The sequence below is a fragment of the Pelophylax lessonae genome (assembly GCF_965119305.1).
Source record: "Pelophylax lessonae genome assembly, chromosome: 3".
Lineage (NCBI taxonomy): Eukaryota > Metazoa > Chordata > Amphibia > Anura > Ranidae > Pelophylax > Pelophylax lessonae.
Genome location: NC_138770.1, coordinates 169,166,012 through 169,190,953, shown reverse-complemented (window position 1 = coordinate 169,190,953; position 24,942 = coordinate 169,166,012). Strand labels below are relative to the sequence as shown.

General features: G+C 46.5%; 1 long non-coding RNA gene across 1 annotated transcript in view; it reads left to right on the top strand.

Annotated features, from left to right (window-relative positions):
- The first annotated feature begins 21,316 nt into the window (after window positions 1-21,316).
- The window catches only part of LOC309549533, a 190,141-nt gene continuing 186,515 nt past the window's right edge, over window positions 21,317-24,942 (top strand). The window contains exon 1 of the long non-coding RNA XR_014225024.1: window positions 21,317-21,913. This is a non-coding gene — a long non-coding RNA (uncharacterized lncRNA). The remainder of the gene's footprint in view (window positions 21,914-24,942) is intronic.

Sequence of the window (24,942 nt, the reverse complement as noted above, 5' to 3'; positions counted from 1 at the left end):
TGCAGCTGTCATTTTTTTTTCTTTCAACCCACTGGGTTGAACGAAAAAAAAAACGAATGATGTGTACCAGGCTTTGGTGTTGACCCCTTAACATTACCTGGATGAGCATGAAACCTTTGCCGTTTCCAGGTCTCTTTTTGATGCTCGTAGAATGTTGGCAGTTAACTGGATCTCAACTTCTTCCCCCACAATAGCAGATTGGCTACAGGAATTGAATAGATGCATTTCATATGAAAAGCACAAGTATCTCCGATGTAATGCGTTGTGCAAATTAAATCATACTTTTTTACCACCTTTATTGGTTTGTGCAGGATTTTATATATTCTTTATGATCATATGCTCTGTTTTGTACTATGCTGGCTGTATTGGAGCTGTATCTGAAGTTATTTTTCTATTGTTTTTTTTGTCTTGTTGTACATAATATGTCTATGTGTATGTCTAAATATTGCATACATAAAATTCAGAAAAATAAGATATGATTTAAAAAATAGATTGTAAAGTATATTATAGCAAAATTAGCTCATTGGATTAATAAGTTATATCCTAAGGTACCTCATCCCTAGTTCTAGTACAAAAAGTATCGAGTGTTGGGGCATAGGTTGGGATTTTAAGGGTACCGTTTTGACAACCAATATATGACAAAGAAATGTGTGATCTATAGTTTCTCTAAAATTGTATCTTTATTATATACAGACATTTCCCGAAAATGGGGTACATGAATCATGGAACAAACAAACATAGTAACAAACAATGTATAAAATATAAAATTTGCCATAATGGCAAACATCACAGTATCAACATAAGGTCAAATCCTTGATTAGGTGGGTGGACTCCTCAAAGGTCACTACCGGCTTGGACGACCATAGCCAGTATGTGGCCCTCTAATGAATCCAACTTCCACTACCCGACATGTTTTACGGTATGTACCGCTTCCTCAGGGGTATAAGGGATTGAGCTTAGCAGTGACCAACTAGAAGAGTAACAAGAAAATATAAAATTATTGTGATAGAAAATACAGTTTACACTTTGTCATGATATGGTTTTGTTATTACGAATATCAGTGTGTGTCAAGAATGGAGTCTTGAGCCGTGGCCCCTCCACCTTATGACACTTGAACGTCATGTATTCGATCACAATTACCACAATTACTTACATAGATAACAAGAAGGTTCATTTACACTGGCATACAGGCCGAGGCATATGTGATGCTCCCAAGTGATGAGACTGGTGTATCACAAACATCCGAGATATAAGTGCTGGGTGCCAACTAACGTCCCCCTGGCGGGCATGGATGACCACAAAGAAAGGCAGCCTTGCCTAGAATGGTAGAGGGTCACCAACAAATCAAAATCTAACAGATAAACAACGGCAAGCACTATATGATCTACAAAATAATTCACAATTTATTATTAAACCTTCGGATAAAGGAGGGAACATTGTGATTCTCTCCCATTCCCAATATCAAAACATGTGTATGGAAATCCTGAACAATAAACGTTGCTACAAACGAATTGACTCCACTCATATTGATACCCTTGTCCGTGAGTACAAAGATCTCTGCCTACAGGCATTCATCTCTGGTATTATAGACAAAGATATCTATGAGTATTTGCAGAACAAATATCCAAGAACCCCCACGTTCTATACCCTTCCAAAGATACATAAGAACTCTACACATCCCCCAGATCGCCCAATTGTATCAGGGATAGGATCCCTTACCGAGCAAGCAAGCAGATATGTGGACTCCATCCTAACCCCACACGTACGCTCTCTACCATCGTTTATTCAGGATACATCTGATCTGTTGAGACACATAGACGATATCGAAGTACCCCCAGAGGCCCTTTTGGTCTCTGTTGACATAGAAGCACTTTATTCTAGTATCCCTCATGAACAAGGAATAGCATCCACTGCACTTTTTTTAAGAGAACTTGACCATTCCCTGTGGCCTCGCAACGACTTCGTCCTAGCTCTGTTGAGATTTATTTTGACACTAAATTTTTTTTACTTTTATGGAAGACACTTTTTTACAATTACAAGGCGTAGCCATGGGCACTTGCTGTGCCCCTTCGTACGCAAACCTTTATTTAGGACATTGGGAACGATGGATCTTTTCCAGCGACACATATGCGGAATACCTTCCGCATGTGTTGTGCTGGTTCAGATACATCGACGATCTTTTTTTGATCTGGACAGGACCACAAACATTACTAAAAGTGATGTTGGAAGAATTTAATATTAATCAATTCAATCTAAAGTTCGGGATCGTCGGGAGCATCACATATGCCTCGGCCTGTATGCCAGTGTAAATGAACCTTCTTGCTATCTATGTAAGTAATTGTGGTAATTGTGATCGAATACATGACGTTCAAGTGTCATAAGGTGGAGGGGCCACGGCCCAAGACCCATGGGGTCGTGTTTCCGGTTCAAGGCTACCATGTGCACCTGAACGTCTTCAAATGTGGTCTGGTATATGGTCTGTCAATTGCATGCGATTTTTATATGCCCCGCTTATTTTGTGTAATTCATGTTTGTGTCATTTCTGTTTGTATAATTGTATTTGTTTTTGATTAATAAAATTTGATATTTTAATTATGATATACAGTATCTAGTGGCATTCATAGTCCCACACCATTGGGGAGTCTTTTTTGTATACATTGATTCAGGGATGATGGCCACTAGCACTGGGTACTAGGTGTTGGGATCATTGTTTCTCCCCCCTTGTTAAAGGGAGATTCCAGATTCCGATAAGCCTTCTTCCCGCAGACCCCCACAACCACCGCCCAGGGTTGTTGGGAAGAGGCCCTTGTCTACATCAACATGGGGACAAGGTGGTTTGAGGTGGGGAGCGCAGAGCCCCCCCCCCCCCTTTTCTGACCTGCCGGGCTGAGTGCTTGAATAAGTGTCTGGTATGGTCTTGAGGGGGATTTTTAAACTTTGGTGTGGGGTTCTCCTTCAAGATCCTTAGCACAAGTGGCATGCCACTAGTCAGATCAGTCAAGATGATGATCCGATTTGGATGAGACTCACATTAAAATCAGTGGGCTTAAAACATGTCCAAGTCGGACCAAAGTAGTGCAGGAACCTTTTTCAAAGTCGGACTGACACAAGTCAGACAAGTTAAGACGGCTCTCATAGGGAACCATTCATTTTGACATGCCATGCAACTTGAGCTCTTGAAGTCGGAGCGTATGTCAGACCAGTGTGAACCGGCCCTCAATGTTCAGTACACTCTAAGCCACAGTTGTAGAAAACAACTGAACACGTTGGTGGTTGGTTGGGCACATCATAACATAGACTTGGACACAAATTTGTATAAAAGAAACATTTATTGAATTCAAAGTTAAAATCATTTGTTCATAAAAGGTGATGAGCATGACCAGACAAAAAAAGGGTCTAAGTCATCCCACATATGTATAAACAATCAGGAGCAAATGGTTGGTCATGTATACACACAGGAATACATATCAGACAATGCGTGGATATGAGAATACGTCTGCTCAAATATCTACGCGTTTCGCTGTAAGCTTCATCAGGACCAGATGCAGACAATAGTATTCTTAAAATAAGCAAAAAGAACAATATTAGTGAATAATATAGTGCTGCATATGCATGTAACAGTCAACACAACGGATATACAAAAGATGCATATATTTCAGTATACACTAGTGGTAAAAATGAACAAGCTTTGTGTGTGCACCTGTTATTATATTCATAATTAATGAGTTTAACTTGCCATTAGCAGTACAGATATGACTGCAAAGATGGAAAATAAACTATACGGCTACTTCGCGCTCTTGTTCACAGGCACGCCGATCGTCTCATGCTTATAAATTGACTCCTAATGTGGAAAGAATTGCTGACCCCTGTTCCAGGGTTTTATTGTGCCTTTATTACCCCTGGTGCTGCACAGTAAGGGGAATTTACTAAGACTGAAGTGGACAGAATCTAAACAACTTATCAAAACTTATCAAAATCTAACTTTTATTTTCAAAATTAAAGAGGTATTAAATCCAAAAGATGTGATGCTGCAGTAGTTTTCTTTTTTATACTTTCTTTCCTTTATTTTCACCTGGTGATCTGACCGGTAAGTCTGTTGTATTTCGAAAGAACAAGCTCTCTTGCAGGTGTATCAGTTACAGGGATGAAGCATATCATTCAGCACTGAGAGGGGTGCTTACAATGATCAGTTTTGTTTATTAATTATTATTATAAACTGTTTGCTGTAACTGATTATAAAGTGTGATCTGGAGCTTGGCGTCAATTTGGTAGTGTATTTCACCACTTGACCACTGGAAGGTTTTACCCCTTCATGACCAGAACATTGTATGCTATTTGGCACTGTACTTCTTTAAAGCGGAGTTCCAGCCACAGAATCGTTTTATTTTTTTTAAAAATACCTTCCAAATAGTGATCAACTGCCCTTCATACATCCACTAATCTTTGCAATCATAAAATCTTACTTTAGAAATCGTTTGCTGAGCGCCGCCATCTTTGTTGTGGTCACCCAAAGCCGCAGTATGAAAATGTATGCCCTGCTTCCTGGTTCTTGCTAGATGGGGCAGATGAATGCAGCGCAAAATCTCGCGCATGCCCAGTACTATGCGATCGGCATAGTAAGGGTTTCCATAGGGATGCCTATCATTGCGTCATTTCCTGTTTGCAAATAACGCGATGAGAGGAGCGGCCGGCCACCTACGTCACTGCCCATTGCCTCCTGGGAGTGATGAGTAATGAGTAAGAGCTCCCAGGACGCATTGCGGGACAGGAAGTGATGGCGCGGGCCGCGGCCGCAGAGGGAGGAAGTGGAAGGAAGGTAAGTATATTATCTTCTGAAACAAGGTAAGTAAAAAAAAAAAAAATCGGGAATATCCAATTGTTTTTTAGGTGACACTAAAGAAAGCGGATGGCACAAAATCTATTGTGACGATTTTGCGTCCGGAACTCCGCTTTAACTGGGAATTGCTCGGTACAGTGTACACAAATTGAATTTTTACTGTTTTTTTTTTCCCACACAAACAGAGCTTTCTTTTTGTTGGCATTTATTCATCACTGGATTTTTTATTTTTAACCATATAAATAAAATAAATACTGTAAATTTTGAAGAAAAAAAAACACATTTCTCTTAGTTTCTGTTATAAAATTTTGCAAACAAATAATCTTTTCTTTTTTAAAATTTAAGCCAAATGTAGTCTGCTACATTTCTTTGATATAAATAACCAAAATCAGTGTATATTATTTATTGTTATAGCTTTTATATAAACAAATAAATAAATATATATATATATATATATATATATATATATATATATATACATATATATATATATATATATATATATATATATATATATATATACATACAGTGCCTTGCGAAAGTATTCGGCCCCCTTGAACTTTGCAACCTTTTGCCAAATTTCAGGCTTCGAACATAAAGATATAAAACTGTAAATTTTTTGTGAAGAATCAACAAGTGGGACATAATCATGAAGTGGAACGAAATTTATTGGATATTTCAAACTTTGTTAAAAAACTGAAAAATTGGGCGTGCAAAATTATTCAGCCCCTTTACTTTCAGTGCAGCAAACTCTCTCCAGAAGTTCAGTGAGGATCTCTGAATGATCCAATGTTGACCTAAATGACTAATGATGATAAATAGAATCCACCTGTGTGTAATCAAGTCTCTGTATAAATGCACCTGCACTGTGATAGTCTCAGAGGTCCGTTTAAAGCGCAGAGAGCATCATGAAGAACAAGGAACACACCAGGCAGGTCCAAGATACTGTTGTGGAGAAATTTAAAGCAGGATTTGGATACAAAAAGATTTCCCAAGCTTTAAACATCCCAAGGAGCACTGTGCAAGCGATAATATTGAAATGGAAGGAGTATCAGACCACTGCAAATCTACGAAGACCTGGCCGTCCCTCTAAACTTTCAGCTCATACAAGGAGAAGACTGATCAGAGATGCAGCCAAGAGGCCCATGATCACTCTGGATGAACTGCAGAGATTTACAGCTGAGGTGGGAGACTCTGTCCATAGGACAACAATCAGTTGTATACTGCACAAATCTGGCCTTTATGGAAGAGTGGCAAGAAGAAAGCCATTTCTTAAAGATATCCATAAAAACTGTAGTTTAAAGTTTGCCACAAGCCACCTGGGAGACACACCAAACGTGGAAGAAGGTGCTCTGGTCAGATAAAACCAAAATCTAACTTTTTGGCAACAATGCAAAATGTTATGTTTGGCATAAAAGCAACACAGCTCATCACCCTGAACACACCATCCCCACTGTCAAACATGGTGGTGGCAGCGTCATGGTTTGGGCCAGGGCCGGACTGACCATCGGGCGGACCGGGCATAATCCCGGTGGGCCGCGGCGCCCGCTCTCACTTAGTCCGTCTCCTCACAGTAGAATGTAAAGAAGCCAGACTTTCATTTACCCTCACTGCGGCGGCCGCGGCCGGTGTTCTTGCCAGCTACACCGGCTCCGCGGCCAATCAGCCTTCTGCTGTGAGTCACACTCCCCTGAGCAGGAGGCTGGTTGGCTAGGGAGCCGGAAGTGAAGAGAAGTTCGTATGTGTGTTCCTTCCCGCCGCAGCCGGTGTCCTGCCCGGCGCGGCCAGCAGCACAGCCCGCACTCGCAGGATCGGCCATGGAAGCAAGCAGCTGCATATGGCAGCTCCTTCACTCTGACTCCGGGCTGCTCGCGGGGGCGGCGACGGGCCGGAGAGAGAAGGTACGTGCGGCTCCTCACGACGCCAGTGTCTTCAGTGCTGTGCAGCCCTGGTGTCATCGGCCGTGTGTACTGTCTGCTACTGAATAGGAGGGGGATGGGGCGGCTTCATATAGAGGATTTGATGTTTCCCTCTTCCTCCTCCTGCTGCCGCTGGATGGATGCCTGATTCTCCTCCTCCCTTCTGCAGGCATTCTGCGGCTGCAGGAGAAATATCAATTTCTCTATATGCAGCTGAGCTGTCCCATCCCCCTCCTATTCAACTTCTTTTACTGCCCCCCCCAGTGATCTTAACCCTTCCCCCCTGCTCTTAGCCCCCCCTTGTGCTCTTCAGCCCCCCCTGCTCTTCAGCCCCCCCCTGCTCTTCAGCCCCCCCCTGCTCTTCAGCCCCCCCTGCTCTTAAGCCCCCCCCTGCTCTTCAGCCCCCCCCCTGCTCTTCAGCCCCCCCCTGCTCTTCAGCCCCCCCCCTGCTCTTCAAGTCCCCACAGTGCTTTTCATCTCCCCCTATGCTTTCTGGCTCCCCTAATGCTCTCCACCCCCCTGTGCTCCCTGGCCAAGTGATTTCCAGTCCCCCCCCCCAGTGCTCTCCAGTCCCCCTACCCCGTGCTCTCCATCCCCCTGGTTTCCCCCCCCCCCCCAGTGCTATCCACACCCTGCGCCTTCCTTACTTCTCTCCAGTCCCCCCCCCCTGCCCTTCAGCTCCTCCAGTGCTATCTGCTTTCCCTGTGCTCTCCGGCCCCCCTAGTGTCCTATCTTCTATCATGTCTGCAGTCTCTGACCTTCTCTTGTATCACATCTGCAGTCTCTCAGGTATCATGTCCGCAGTCTCTGACCATGTCCTGTATCATGTCCGCAGTCTCTGACCATCTCCTGTATCATGTCCGCAGTCTCTGACCATCTCCTGTATCATGTCCGCAGTCTCTGACCATCTCCTGTATCATGTCCGCAGTCTCTGACCATCTCTTGTATCATGTCCACAGTCTCTATCTCTTGTATCATGTCCGCAGTCTCTGACCATCTCTTGTATCATGTCCGCAGTCTCTGACCATCTCCTGTATCATGTCCGCAGTCTGACCATCTCCTGTATCATGTCCGCAGTCTGACCATCTCCTGTATCATGTCCGCAGTCTCTGACCATCTCTAGTATCATGTCCGCAGTCTCTGACCATCTCCTTTATCATGTCCGCAGTCTTTGGCCATCTCCTGTATCATGTCCTCAGTCTCTGGCCATCTCCTGTATCACGTCCTCAGTCTCTGACCATCTCCTGTATCACGTCCTCAGTCTCTGGCCATCTCCTGTATCATGTCCTCAGTCTCTGGCCATCTCCTGTATCATGTCGGCAGTCTCTGGCCATCTCCTGTATCATGTCGGCAGTCTCTGACCATCTCCTGTATCATGTCCGCAGTCTCTGACCATCTCCTGTATCATGTCCTCATTCTCTGACCATCTCCTGTATCATGTCCTCAGTCTCTGACCATCTCTTGTATCATGTCCGCAGTCTCTGACCATCTCCTGTATCATGTCCGCAGTCTCTGGCCATCTCCTGTATCATGTCCTCAGTCTCTGACCATCTCCTGTATCATGTCCGCAGTCTCTGACCATCTCCTGTATCATGTCCTCAGTCTCTGACCATCTCCTGTATCATGTCCTCAGTCTCTGACCATCTCCTGTATCATGTCCTCAGTCTCTAACCATCTCCTGTATCATGTCCTCAGTCTCTGACCATCTCCTGTATCATGTCCTCAGTCTCTGACCATCTCCTGTATCATGTCCTCAGTCTCTGACCATCTCCTGTATCATGTCCTCAGTCTCTGACCATCTCCTGTATCATGTCCTCAGTCTCTGACCATCTCCTGTATCATGTCCTCAGTCTCTGACCATCTCCTGTATCATGTCCTCAGTCTCTGACCATCTCCTCTATCATGTCCTCAGTCTCTGACCATCTCCTCTATCATGTCCTCAGTCTCTGACCATCTCCTCTATCATGTCCTCAGTCTCTGACCATCTCCTCTATCATGTCCTCAGTCTCTGACCATCTCCTCTATCATGTCCTCAGTCTCTGACCATCTCCTGTATCATGTCCTCAGTCTCTGACCATCTCCTCTATCATGTCCTCAGTCTCTGACCATCTCCTCTATCATGTCCTCAGTCTCTGACCATCTCCTCTATCATGTCCTCAGTCTCTGACCATCTCCTCTATCATGTCCTCAGTCTCTGACCATCTCCTCTATCATGTCCTCAGTCTCTGACCATCTCCTCTATCATGTCCTCAGTCTCTGACCATCTCCTCTATCATGTCCTCAGTCTCTGACCATCTCCTATATCATGTCCTCAGTCTCTGACCATCTCATGTATCATGTCCTCAGTCTCTGACCATCTCCTGTATCATGTCCTCAGTCTCTGACCATCTCATGTATCATGTCCTCAGTCTCTGACCATCTCATGTATCATGTCCTCAGTCTCTGACCATCTCTTGTATCATGTTTGCAGTCTCTGACCATCTCCTGTACTATGTCCAGCGGGAACACTCTGCAGCCACACCGCACAGCACACCCAAGGTAAGTGGAGGACTGGAGAGAGGAGTGACTTCTACTTAGGGATTTCTTTTGCAGATAGGCTGGACTGGCACTGGCAGCAACAATTTTATTCAAATAAATCAGGATTTCTTCTGCAAATTGGCTGGCACTGGCAGCCAGGCATAGTACTAGTCTAGTACTATGCCTGCCAGTGCCAGGTCAGCCTATTTGCAGAAGAAATCCTGATTTGAATAAAATTGTTGCTGCCAGTGCCAGCCTACCAGGGGCTGATCTGAGGTGTGAAGGTGCAGGAATTGGGGTGATCTAAGGTATGATAGTGCAGGAATTGGGGTGATTTGATGTGTGAAGGTGCAGGAATTGGGACTGATCTGCTTCATACTATTTTTAGGACTCAACCATCAAAACAGGATTTAAAGTAAGACAAAATAAACAGCATCATATGGCAGCTCTGATCTAAATTGAAGATTAAACAAAAAAGGGTACCGTAATCAAATCCACACATCCTGGAACATTAAATCCTGTCATCAACTATCCCGATGAACGCCACGCCCCGCCACGCCCCCCCCCCTCGCGGGCTGCTCAGTCCAAAATGCCCAGGCCTATTTTTTGTCCCAGTCCGGGCCTGGTTTGGGCCTGCTTTTCGTCATCAGGGACAGGGAAAATGGTTAAAATTGATGGGAAGATGGATGGAGCCAAATACAGGACCATTCTGGAAAAAAACCTGATGGAGTCTGCAAAAGACCTGAGACTGGGACGGAGAATTGTCTTCCAACAAGACAATGATCCAAAACATTAAAGCAAAATCTGCAATGGAATGGTTCACAAATAAACATATCCAGGTGTTATAATGGCCAAGTCAAAGTCCAGACCTGAATCCAATCGAGAATCTGTGGAAAGAACTGAAAACTGCTGTTCACAAACGCTCTCCATCCAACCTCACTGAGCTCGAGCTGTTTTGCAAGGAGGAATGGGCAAAAATGTCAGTCTCTCGATGTGCAAAACTGATAGAGACATACCCCAAGCGACTTACAGCTGTAATCGCAGCAAAAGGTGGCGCTACAAAGTATTAACTTAAGGGGGCTGAATCATTTTGCACGCTCAATTTTTCAGTTTTTTATTTGTTAACAAAGTTTGAAATTTCCAATAAATTTTGTTCCACTTCATGATTGTGTCCCACTTGTTGTTGATTCTTCACAAAAAATTACAGTTTTATATCTTTATGTTTGAAGCCTGAAATGTGGCAAAAGGTCGCAAAGTTCAAGGGGGCCGAATACTTTCGCAAGGCACTGTATATATATATATATATATATATATATATATATATATATATATATATATATATATATATATATATTATATGTATTTATTATTTATGTATTTATTTATTTATTTAGTAAGAGGCATGACAAGTTGTGTGAAGTTGTGATTTTTTGTCACAATGTTTTTGGAAAATGAGGAATTTAAAAAAACCTGGAGTTTTTTTTCACATTTCACACTGTCAACAGTGCAGTACAGCGTCATCATATGGCTGGTGTGGCGGTGATCAGAATTACAGACTGGTGACAGTATGTAGTATGTTGTCAGAGTAGTTTAGTCTCACCGCTGTACTCTGTACTACTCTGGGGTCTTTTTTTTTACAATATTATTGCTTATGGCAATGATGATCACTGTTAAAAGAAAAAGCTGTCATGAATGGCTTTTATTTTTGGCAGCTTGCTTACTATTGTGATCTGGAACATGGTACAGGGTGCAGTGATTGGCCCATGTACCATGTGGTAGCTGTGGGCCAATCACAGGATCACAATAGTAACCAAAACAGCCATGTATTCAAGCCATTTATGACTTTTTTGTTTATATTGCAATCGTGTGATCCCTATGACCACGTGATACTCTGGCCGTTGATCTGTGTACTGTATCTGTATTGTTTTTTTTTTTTTTGCCATCTCTGTCCCCACTGGAGAGATTTCCCTTCTTGCCCCATAGCCAAAATTCACTCCAAAGTGAGGGATTCCTGGGTTGTCACCCGCTTCACCAAAAATAGTGCACCCTCTATTTCTGTTTTGGTGATTATATTTCACTTTCACCATCAGTGATAATGGTAAACAGGACACATGTCAAATGACAGCATGTATAAATACATAAGGGGTCCATATAGTGAACTTGGTGTTGAGTTATTCACTTTAAGGTCATAACAGAGGAAAAGGGGGCACTCCTTACATCTAGAGGAAAAGAGATTTAATCTCCAAATCCGGAAAGGTTTCTTCACAGTAAGAGCTGTGAAAATGTGGAAAAGACTCCGTCAAAAGCTGGTACTGGTCAGCTCAGTAGTTTGCTTTAAAAAATGTCCGGATTATTTCCTAAATGTACATAATATAAATGGGTACTAATATTTATAGGTAGAGTTGATCCAGGGAATATCCAATTGCCTCTCGGGGGATCAGGGAGGCAATGGAGCAAATTGGATCATGCTTTGTTAAGTTTTTTGCCTTTCTCTGGATCAACTGTGGGTATAAGATTGTGTATATGTGATGATGTATGATTTTTTCCCCTTTTATTGATTGAACTGAATGGACTTGTGTATTTTTTTTCAACCCAACTATGTAACTATATAACAAATAGCGAGGGCAAATCTTCTTAACAGAAAGTCAGACAGCAATAAAAACCTGACAGGTGTTCTACTCCCTCTAGTCTCTATCCAAAATTAAAAAAAAAAAAAGGATTTACAGGTTGGCCTTCTAGCTTCAGCTCCTTTTTTTCTGAATAAGCTAAAGATAGAAGCTGATTCGTTGCTATGCAGAGTCATTCCAGATTCCGTCACTCCAGTTTTAGTAAATTCCTCCCAGTGTGTTTTATGCATAGAACTTAATATTGACAGCCTAGTCATAAGTAAGTAAACTAAGTAAGGCCTAGTCTACACTTGTGCTTTGAGGTAGTAAAAATAGTCAGCTGAGCCCCCCCTGACCATCCCCAGAACATTACCTATAACAACTTGATAAAAAATAATGTACTTTAGCAAGGGACATACACATTCCACATTAATAATGATACTACCAAAATTAGTCTGTGATGTAAATTTCCTCCAATATTGCTCCTGTTTCTTCTTGTTGGAGGCTGTCATTTTGCTGATGCCAAGAACCCCAGAAGTAAATCATAAAATAAATCAAAACCCATCAATTGAATGGTTTCAAAAAACAGTTACATTCCTAGATGGCTAACTGTCACATTTACTTGTGTCCTCAACCAAACTGTCAAACCATTAAATGGCTGGTGTCATAACTGATCACATGTGCAGCACCATGGCAGCTGCAGATCAAACAGAAGCAGCTTCCTTTGCTGTAGGATAAGAGGTTTGAATTCTGCTTTAAGGGTGTCAGTAGATCGGCATCTACAAATTTGTCAGTACCTAAAAATGGAGAGCAACTGAGCATGTGCAGAGCAGGGTGAGACAATGTCTTACTGGATTTTAACAACTTCCCGCAAACCATATAGCAAAATGACAGGGGGGAAGTGGTTGCACTATCCTAACTGGCCGTCATATGGGGGGCGCATAGAGCGGCGATCAGTGGTGCGGTGTGTCACTCTGACTCACCACATCTCCGATCTCGGTAGGGAGCCTAATGACATAGGCTCTTTACCATGTGACCAACTGTGTCCAATCACAGCTGGTCACATAGTAAATAGGAAGTGCCATTGATCAGGTTTCCTCAGTTCGTGCCTGACAGGCCCGAGTAGAGGAGAGCTGATCGGCGCCTCTCCTGACATGGGGGGGGTCTGTGCTGCTAATCAGAGCATTGATTACCAGTGCAGACCCTTGGGTGGTGCCACTAGAGCCACCAGGGATTGCCCACTCATGGCCACCAGGGATGCCCACCCATGACCACTAGGGATGCCCACCCATGGCCACCAGGGATGCCAATCAGGGTTAAGGGACCCTTTCAGTACCCTCCTCATCAGAGCTGCCCATGATTGCCATCTATCAGTGCTGCCCACCAGTGCCCATCATTGCCATCTATCAGTGTCGCCCACTAGTGCCCATAATTGCCCATCAGTGCCGCCTATCAGTGCCCATCAGTGCTGCCTATCAGTGCCCATCAGTGTCACCAATCAGTGCCCATCAGTGCTGCCTATCAATGTCCATCAGTGCCGCCTATCAGTGCCCACCAATGCTGCATATGAGTGCTACCTTTCAGTGCCACATATCAGTGCCCATCAGTGCTGTATATCAGCGCCGCCTATCAGTGCCCATCAGTGCTGCATATTAGTGCCACCCAATCAGTGCCTCCTCATCAGTGCCTGTCAGTGTGGCCTCATCAGTGCAGGAAAAAACTTATCTATTTACAAAATGTTATAACATAAACAAAAAAACTTTTTTTTTCAAACTTTTCGGTCATTTTTTATTTGTGTAGCAAAAAAGAAAAAACCTTGCGGTGATTAAATACCACCAAAAGAAAGCTCTATTTGTGGGGAATAAAATGACATAGATTTGGTTTAGGTACAATGTTGTATGACCATTCAAAATGCAACAGCACTAAAAGCTCAAAATTGGCCTGGGCAGGAAAGGGGTGAAAGTGCCTGGTATTGAAGTGGTTAAACAATATAAACACTTATTTTTAATGTTTTCTGTAGCTATATCTGCAAAAGGGGCCAGCCTGAAGTGATCCAGCAGGACTTAATTTTCTGATTAAAGTTCCACTTTAAGCTGCAAAAACAGCCAACCAAAGAATGTATACATATCGCAGCCATGATGCTTTTCTTCACACCCACAGCAAAAATGATAGCCATTGTTGGGTCTGGCAAGCAGTACCTCCTCTGAATGCGACTCATTCAAGTGAATGCATGTGGTTGGGGCACAGTAGTGTGGGCCTTACATGAGGGGGTGAATAGGCAACAAAATGGGGTGGATTTACTAAAGGCAAATAGACTGTTCACTTTGTAAGAGAAGCTGAACACTGCATGGCAATTTTCCTCAGAGCTTAGTGTGGGGGTCGGCATCCCATCAATCGCGATCTACTGGTCTACCACAGGCAGGTGACAGGTAGATCATGATCAAAGGCATTCCCTGCCCCGCATCACGCTCTTTGCTTATGAGCGGCTGTGGAGCAGGGGCTGCCTTTGCCGCCTATGACAGCTGCAGGATAGCTCGGCAGGTTTGGGCTCTAGTGGGGGCATGCCTGAGCTCCTCCCAGGGGTGTAATGTGCTTATCCTAGCCGGCCATCCTCTTCAGTTCACCCAGGCACTTGTGAATGACATCATGTAGAATGGACAAGAGAGGAGAATCAGCTGGGATCAGCACTAGAAAAACAGAGAACACAGAACAATGGCCGTACACCCTGCTGACCTCTGTACACTGCTGTACACCCTGCTGACCTCTGTACACTGCCCTACACCCTGCTGACCTCTGTACACTGCTGTACACCCTGCTGACCTCTGTACACTGCCCTACACCCTGCTGACCTCTGTACACTGCCCTACACCCTGCTGATTTCAGTACACTGCCCTACACCCTGCTGACCTCTGTACACTGCTGTACACCCTGCTGACCTCTGTACACTGCCCTACACCCTGCTGACCTCTGTACATTGCTGTCACCCTGCTGACCTCTGTACGCTGCCCTACACCCTGCTGACCTCTGTACATTGCTGTACACCCTGCTGACCTCTGTACACTGCCCTACACCCTGCTGACCTCTGTACATTGCTGTACACCCTGCTGACCTCAGTACACTGCCCTACACCCTGCTGACCTCTGTGCACTGCCCTACACCCTGCTGACCTCTGTACACTGCCCTACACCCTGCTAACCCCTGTACACTGCTGTACATCCTGCTTACCACTGTACACTGCCCTACACCCTGCAGACCTCTGTACACTGCCCTACACCCTGCTGACCTCTGCACACTGCCGTACACCCTGCTGACCTCTGTACACTGCCCTACACCCTGCTGACCTCTGTACACTGCCGTACACCCTGCTGACCTCTGTACTCTTCCCTACACCCTGCTGATTCTGCACATTGCTGTACACCCTGCTGACCTCTGTACACTGCCCTACACCCTGCTGACCTCTGCACACTGCCGTACACCTGCTAAACTCTGTACACTTCCCTACACCCTGCTGACCTCTGTACATTGCTGTACACCCTGCTGACCTCTGTACACTGCCCTACACTCTGCTGACCTCTGTACACTGCCCTACACCCTGCTGACCTTTATACTCGGCCGTACACCCTGCTGACCTCTGCACACTGCCGTACACCCTGCTAAACTCTGTACACTTCCCTACACCCTGCTGACCTCTGTACATTGCTGTACACCCTGCTGACCTCTGTACACTGCCCTACACTCTGCTGACCTCTGTACACTGCCCTACACCCTGCTGACCTTTATACACGGCCGTACACCCTGCTGACCTCTGTACTCTTCCCTACACCCTGCTGAACTCTGTACACTGCCCTACATCCTGCTGACACTTGTACACTGCCATACACCCTGCTGAACTCTGCCCTACACCCTGCTGACCTCTGTACACTGCCCTACACCCTGCTGATTTCAGTACACTGCCCTACACCCTGCTGACCTCTGTACACTGCTGTACACCCTGCTGACCTCTGTACACTGCCCTACACCCTGCTGACCTCTGTACATTGCTGTACACCCTGCTGACCTCTGTACACTGCCCTACACCCTGCTGACCTCTGTACATTGCTGTATACCCTGCTGATCTCAGTACACTGCCCTACACCCTGCTGACCTCTGTACATTGCTGTACACCCTGCTGACCTCAGTACACTGCCCTACACCCTGCTGACCTCTGTGCACTGCCCTACACCCTGCTGACCTCTGTACACTGCCCTACACCCTGCTAACCCCTGTACACTGCTGTACATCCTGCTTACCACTGTACACTGCCCTACACCCTGCAGACCTCTGTACACTGCCCTACACCCTGCTGACCTCTGCACACTGCCATACACCCTGCTGACCTCTGTACACTGCCCTACACCCTGCTGACCTCTGTACACTGCCGTACACCCTGCTGACCTCTGTACTCTTCCCTACACCCTGCTGATTCTGCACATTGCTGTACACCCTGCTGACCTCTGTACACTGCCCTACACCCTGCTGACCTCTGCACACTGCCGTACACCCTGCTAAACTCTGTACACTTCCCTACACCCTGCTGACCTCTGTACATTGCTGTACACCCTGCTGACCTCTGTACACTGCCCTACACTCTGCTGACCTCTGTACACTGCCCTACACCCTGCTGACCATTATACTCGGCCGTACACCCTGCTGACCTCTGCACACTGCCGTACACCCTGCTAAACTCTGTACACTTCCCTACACCCTGCTGACCTCTGTACATTGCTGTACACCCTGCTGACCTCTGTACACTGCCCTACACTCTGCTGACCTCTGTACACTGCCCTACACCCTGCTGACCTTTATACACGGCCGTACACCCTGCTGACCTCTGTACTCTTCCCTACACCCTGCTGAACTCTGTACACTGCCCTACATCCTGCTGACTTTTGTACACTGCCATACACCCTGCTGAACTCTGCCCTACACCCTGCTGACCTCTGTACTCTGCCCTACACCCTGCTGACTTCTGTACTCTTCCCTACACCCTGCTTACCACTGCACACTGCCGTACACCCTGCTGACCTCTGCACACTGCTGTACACCCTGCTGACCTCTGTACTCTTCCCTACACCCTGCTGACCTGTGTACATTGCTGTACACCCTGCTGATCTCTGTACACTGCCCTACACCCTGCTGATCTCTGTACACTGCCCTACACCCTGCTGACCTCTGCACACTGCCGTACACCCTGCTGACCTCTGTACTCTTCCCTACACCCTGCTGACCTCTGTACATTGCTGTACACCCTGCTGACCTCTGCACACTGCCCTACACTCTGCTGACCTCTGCACACTGCCCTACACCCTGCTGACCTTTATACACGGCCGTACACCCTGCTGACCTCTGCACACTGCCGGACACCCTGCTGACCTCTGTACTCTTCGCTACACCCTGCTTACCTCTGTACATTGCTGTACACCCTGCTAACCTCTGTACACTGCCCTACACCCTGCTGACCTTTATACACGGCCGTACACCCTGCTGACCTCTGTACCCTTCCCTACACCCTGCTGAACTCTGTACACTGCCGTACACCCTGCTGAACTCTGTACACTGCCATACACCCTGCTGACCCCTGCCCTACACCCTGCTGACCCCTGTACACTGCCCTACACCCTGCTGACCTCAGTACACTGTCCTACACCCTGTTGACCTCTGTACTCTGGCCTACACCCTGCTGACCTCTGTACTCTTCCCTACACCCTGCTGACCTCTGTACTCTTCCCTACACCCTGCTGACCCCTGCACACTGCCGTACACCCTGCTGACCCCTGCACACTGCCGTACACCCTGCTGACCTCTGTACTCTGTCCTACACCCTGCTGACCTCTGTACTCTGTCCTACACCCTGCTAACCTCTGTACTCTGCCGTACACCCTGCTGACCTCTGTACACTGCCCTAGACCCTGCTGACCCCTGAACACTGGCATACACCCTGCTGACCTCCGTACTCTGCCCTACACCCTGCTGACCTCTGTACTCTGCCCTACATGCTGCTTACACTGGCCAGAACTCAGAGTATATAACAAAAAGTGCAGCGCTATCAAATATGGATTATGAAGATGGTATCGAGGAGAGCAGTCCACAGGTGCAAATTATGGTGAAGCATGCAAAAGATATAAACATTCAGTGCTCTTCAATGTGCTGGTATTTCTCCACCCAGTCTCATTAGCCTCTCACCTCACACTTAGCCCCTGTGTCACCAGACGGGCTAGTAAGACATAAACTTTCTCCAAGGATATCACCAATATAGATCAGATCAGTATTCCTCTTCATCAGAAGATAAGGCTCACAGGTAACAGATCACAGGTCCATAAAGCTGGTCACAGGTCCATAGGAAAACAAAGGTCCGGCATTACCGCAATAAATTACTTTATTGAAAATAGCATAAAATCATAAAAATTACCTTGTAAAGCACTATACAAGTGCATGTGATGAGCAGATTGTATTACACACAGCGGTCTCGACCGCAATGGATAGTGGGTGACGTCACCGGTCCCTCCCCCTTTGCACGCGTTACATCCCACTGCGCAGGACTTCCTCAGCAACTCAGAGTAGCCAACAAGGCCTGAAACTAGCTGAGCAAGTCAGCCTGCAGTTCCAGTGGTTCTGCTTTCATAATGGACTCTTGTATCAGACTTGTGGGGGTCGCTGAAGCTAACTTTGAAGGTATGCCAATTTTAAAATTTTACAGTGACATTAGTTTTATTATATTTTTCTTTGTGCCGTCCTGGTCCTTACTTTTTAATGGGGCTTGCTAGTTAACTCCATGAAAACAGAATGGTGATCTTTGATTTCTACCATGTTGTCCAGGTAGATCTCTACTTCTCAAAATGTGCCTACCCCTGGCTTAGTGAATAAGGTGAAGTGCTGATGACATCTATCATCCAATCGTGTTCAAGCAAAAATGCTGTTTTTCTTTACTTTTCCTTGCACATGATTGGGTATACATTGCAAAGTGAAAGTTCATCTCATTCACCACTAACCGGGGAAATAATTCCAATGCAAAGTGTAACTATCCTTGCAAAGTGAACTGCCTATTTTACTATAGTATATAAACCACAAAACCTCCCAGCCGCCGATCAAGTGACCTTTGGAAAACAATCCGCCATGGACGGCTCTTCAGAGGATGACTATCGTATAAATGAGCCCTTAGTGGTGGCAGAAAAGGATAAATTAAAGACATAGTCCACATTTGCTTTCACGTTACACCCATATTTCATAGTTCGCTCTCATTTTTTTATGTCCCACCTAAAACTGCCCCGTCCCCTGAGTTACCTGAATGTCAGGGTTCTTTTTGCTACAACATCCTGTCTGCACAGTGGCGTATCATACATTCACAGACATTTGTAAATGGGAAGACTACAAGTCCCATCTTCCATCATAACAGAGAGACTCACAGTACACACTAACGTCACCACACTTGTAGTCCATTGTTTACTTCCTTCAGGCCCATAATAGAGGTCTGCACCTGTGGCTGCAAACAATGCAGGAACCTCTGCATACCTCCTTTTTCACATGGGAATGAGGGACACCTATTAGCAAAAGTATGTAGGCATAGGACATACCCCCTGCCACGCCCACTTAAAGGAGAATAATACAAAAAAAATAGGTAAACCCTCAAGTGCTTTTTTACCACTGCTATTCCTTTATACTAGCTTTTAAAATTTACATATGCGGCAATTTAGAAATTGGTTGAAATGCACTGGGGAACCCAATTTGAAAGATAAAAAGTGCATTTTATATACAACTATATAGATCAGACCAAAATGAGGGACAAATAAGGAGGAAAGAGGGACAGAGACTTTGTTCCCGAATCAGGGACAGTCCCTGGAAATCAGGGACAGTTGGGAGCTATGTCTTTGTATTGCACCAGCAATGCACTGAGTGCTGTTTCAGAGCTCTACAGTCTTCAAATCAACAATTTAACCGCTTGCCAACTGCGCACAGTATATTTACTGCGGCAGTCAGCCCCGGCCAGGCAGAGTGACGTAGGTCTACGTCGCTAGCCTGGGACCGGCTTTTGAGCTGAGGCGCGTGCCCGCCCCGGCTCGTTCACAGAGGAGTCCGCGCGTGTGATTGGGTCCGCCGGTCACACTACGATCGTCGGTAGAGCGGGAGAAAGGCGGGCGGCTTATGTAAACAAGCCGCCTGTCATTCTCCCCTGTGTAAAAATAAAGATCAGACGGTTCTACTATGTAGAACCATTGATCTCTGTTTTTACAATAGGAGACATGTCCCATCACAGTTAGAAACACGCCCCTAGGACACACTTAACCCCTCCCTCTCCAATACAGTTAACCCCTTCCCTGCCAGTGTCATTTTTACAGTAACAGTGCATATGTATAGCACTGATTACTGTAGTAATGTCACTGGTACCCCCAAAAGTGTCAAAAATGTCAGTCAAGGGTCCGATCTGTCCGCCGCAATGTCGCAGTACCGCAAAAAAATTGCAGATCGCCGCCGTTACTCGTTAAAAAAAAAAACACCAAAAATGACAAAAATCTTTCCCTTTGTTAATAAATGCGATCATTTTTGCACAAACCAATCAAAATAAGCTTTTTGCGATTTTTTTTACCAAACATATGTAGCATAAAACAAATTGGCCGAAAATGTTAAAAAATTTTGATTTTTACATTTTTTTTGGGGGAATTTCATATAAAAAAAAGTGAAAAATATTGTTATTTTTGCAAAATTTGCGCTCTTTTTTTGTTTATAGCACATGATCAAAAAATCGCACAGGTGATCAAATACCACCAAAAGAAAGCTCTGTTTGTGGGAAAAAAAGGACGTGAAATTCGTTTAGGTACAGCGTCGCACGACCGCGCAATTGTCCGTTAAAGTCACGCAGTAAAAAAATCGCAAAAAACCCCCTGGTCAGGAAGGGGGTAAAATCTTCTGGGACTTAAGTGGTTAATCAATACACAGGTTTTTTTATTTTGTTAATATGTGTGCATTTATTGTTCTGCAATGGTGGACCATGACTTTAACCATTTCATTGTTAGCTAAAAGTGCAAACGACACCCATGCATGCAGCCATATCCAAAGTCACTTGCTGGAAGCCAGTGCAACTGGGCTCCTTTTTCAGTAGGTGGCAGCACTGTGCAGCACCATTTAATTCTTCCAATTCTTCGTGACGTCCCTGTTACCAAGGCAACAGAGAAACCTCCTTGCAGGAAAGAAACAGCTAATGCGCATGCGCGCCGCCGTTCAGCACAGATGTCTACGCACGCGCAATGTATAGTCCCCTTAGGTATTATCTTATTACCACGCAGGCGCAGTGTGGCTTTGGTCACGAGCGTGCATGATATTATTGATAAACAAGCAGAGGTGTAGGAAACGTGTACCCAAAGAGGCACACGTTTTCTACACCTCTGCTTGTTTATCAGAACCCCGCGAGCTTCGCATACGACGTCGGCTGCCTACGCCTGATTACACGCGTGAACTAACAGCATCTACACTGTCATGCGTTTCTATGGGGACATAACTATCAACACCCCGCCTCTGTTCATATTGCTATGGCGACCCCTTATCCCTCCTCCCTCGAGTGCAAGGCTGCTAAGCCGACTCCGCCTCCTCTCTCCCGCCCGTTTCCATGGCGATTGGATGAGCCCCGCCCCCTCTGGGCCTTCCGACCTGTCTCCGCCAGAGGGCGCCCGTTCTCCGGACAAGCGGCGGCGCCATTCCGGTGAGCGAGATACCGCCAGATGGCGGCTTAGGATTGCTGCTCCCTGCCAGGCGCGGCCCGGGGGTTATTATTCCTATTATTATTATTTGCTATTTACCGGACCCCCCTAATTTGCACCCCCTACGATATACGGCGGCGGGTGACGGGATATTATTTATCCAGGCCGAGGTATTCGTTTCCCCCTTTTCCTTTCCCGGCGGAGCCTTTGTGCCCCTTACCCGAGGACGGGCGCTATTGGGAACCGTACCCTGACCCCGGGCGGACTTCACGAGGAGGACCGGAGGATCCGGGATGTCCTGTGGAGGTGAGGTGGCGAGATGTGATGGAGGCCGAAGCGCGGGAACCTGGGGGGAGGGGATGGGAGGAGGCAGAGCAGACTTCCCGCCACCGGCTCATACCGGCACTCCACCCCCCTCCTCCTCTCCCCGGGCCTGAGCCCACCAAGGCAACATGGAGGACGGGGAGGGGGAGGCGCCTGGACAGCATTGTGCTGGAGGGATGACGTGACCAGCTGCTCCTCATCACTCTTCTATGCTAGATTGTCAGCTCTGCGGCCCATGTGCTGCCGTCACTGGATACTTTGTGTAGATTGTCAGCTCTGCGGCCCATGTGCTGCTGTCACTGGATACTTTGTGTAGATTGTCAGCTCTGTGGCCCATGTGCTGCCGTCACTGGATACTTTGTGTAGATTGTCAGCTCTGTGGCCCATGTGCTGCTGTCACTGGATACTCTGTGTAGATTGTCAACTCTGCGGCCCATGTGCTGCTGTTACTATATACTTTATGTAGATTGTCAGCTCTGCGGCCCATGTGCTGCTGTCATTGGATACTTTGTGTAGATTGTCAGCTCTGCGGCCCATGTGCTGCTGTCACTGGATACTCTGTGTAGATTGTCAGCTCTGTGGCCCATGTGCTGCCGTCACTGGATACTCTGTGTAGATTGTCAACTCTGCGGCCCATGTGCTGCTGTCACTGGATACTTTGTGTAGATTGTCAGCTCTGCGCCCCGTGTGCTGCTGTCACTGGATACGTTGTGTAGATTGTCAGCTCTGCGGCCCATGTGCTGCTGTCATTGGATACTTTGTATAGATTGTCAACCCTGCGGCCCATGTGCTGCTGTCACTGGATACTTTGTGTAGCTTGTAGATTGTCAGCTCTGCGGCCCATGTGCTGCTGTCACTGGATACTTTGTGTAGATTGTCAGCTCTGCGGCCCATGTGCTGCTGTCACTGGATACTTTGTATAGATTGTCAGCTCTGCGGCCCATGTGCTGCTGTCACTGGATACTTTGTATAGATTGTCAGCTCTGCGGCCCATGTGCTGCTGTCACTGGATACTTTGTATAGATTGTCAGCTCTGCGGCCCATGTGCTGCTGTCATTGGATACTTTGTGTAGATTGTCAGCTCTGCGGCCCATGTGCTGCTGTCACTGGATACTTTGTGTAGATTGTCAACCTTGCGGCCCATGTGCTGCTGTCACTGGATACTTTGTGAAGCTTGTAGATTGTCAGCTCTGCGGCCCATGTGCTGCTGTCACTGGATGCTTTGTATAGATTGTCAACCCTGCGGCCCATGCGCTGCTGTCACTGGATACTTTGTGAAGCTTGTAGATTGTCAGCTCTGAGGCCCATGTTCCGCTGTCACTGGATGCTTTGTATAGATTGTCAACCCTGCGGCCCATGTGCTGCTGTCACTGGATACTTTGTGAAGCTTGTAGATTGTCAGCTCTGAGGCCCATGTGCTGCTGTTACTATATACTTTATGTAGATTGTCAGCTCTGCGGCCCATGTGCTGCTGTCATTGGATACTTTGTGTAGATTGTCAGCTCTGCGGCCCATGTGCTGCTGTCACTGGATACTTTGTGTAGATTGTCAGCTCTGTGGCCCATGTGCTGCCGTCACTGGATACTTTGTGTAGATTGTCAGCTCTGTGGCCCATGTGCTGCTGTCACTGGATACTCTGTGTAGATTGTCAACTCTGCGGCCCATGTGCTGCTGTTACTATATACTTTATGTAGATTGTCAGCTCTGCGGCCCATGTGCTGCTGTCATTGGATACTTTGTGTAGATTGTCAGCTCTGCGGCCCATGTGCTGCTGTCACTGGATACTCTGTGTAGATTGTCAGCTCTGTGGCCCATGTGCTGCCGTCACTGGATACTCTGTGTAGATTGTCAACTCTGCGGCCCATGTGCTGCTGTCACTGGATACTTTGTGTAGATTGTCAGCTCTGCGCCCCGTGTGCTGCTGTCACTGGATACGTTGTGTAGATTGTCAGCTCTGCGGCCCATGTGCTGCTGTCATTGGATACTTTGTATAGATTGTCAACCCTGCGGCCCATGTGCTGCTGTCACTGGATACTTTGTGTAGCTTGTAGATTGTCAGCTCTGCGGCCCATGTGCTGCTGTCACTGGATACTTTGTGTAGATTGTCAGCTCTGCGGCCCATGTGCTGCTGTCACTGGATACTTTGTATAGATTGTCAGCTCTGCGGCCCATGTGCTGCTGTCACTGGATACTTTGTATAGATTGTCAGCTCTGCGGCCCATGTGCTGCTGTCACTGGATACTTTGTATAGATTGTCAGCTCTGCGGCCCATGTGCTGCTGTCATTGGATACTTTGTGTAGATTGTCAGCTCTGCGGCCCATGTGCTGCTGTCACTGGATACTTTGTGTAGATTGTCAACCTTGCGGCCCATGTGCTGCTGTCACTGGATACTTTGTGAAGCTTGTAGATTGTCAGCTCTGCGGCCCATGTGCTGCTGTCACTGGATGCTTTGTATAGATTGTCAACCCTGCGGCCCATGCGCTGCTGTCACTGGATACTTTGTGAAGCTTGTAGATTGTCAGCTCTGAGGCCCATGTTCCGCTGTCACTGGATGCTTTGTATAGATTGTCAACCCTGCGGCCCATGTGCTGCTGTCACTGGATACTTTGTGAAGCTTGTAGATTGTCAGCTCTGAGGCCCATAAGCTACTGTCATTGGGATACCTTGTGTGAAGCTTGTAGATGGTCAGCTCTGCTTCCCAGTCCTCATTCTGTCACTTTGTGTCTTGGAACAGCTGTCTGCTCCATGGTGGAGCTCTTTATGTCGGAGATCAGGCACCCCCACTGTCAGGTCACTATGGCACCCCAAAAAAGATAAAAAAATGTAGAAAACTGGATGCTCCAAAACGTTCATTCTGGGACTGTTTTGGGCTTCCTGGATCAGGGAGTGTGCACTTCTTTGGCAGCCTGTAGATTGTTAGCTCTGTGGCTAAGTCCTCACTCTGTGTCTTAGAAAGGAAGCCCAAGATTCATCCACTCTATGGTGGAACTCTTTGTCAGAGATCAGGGAC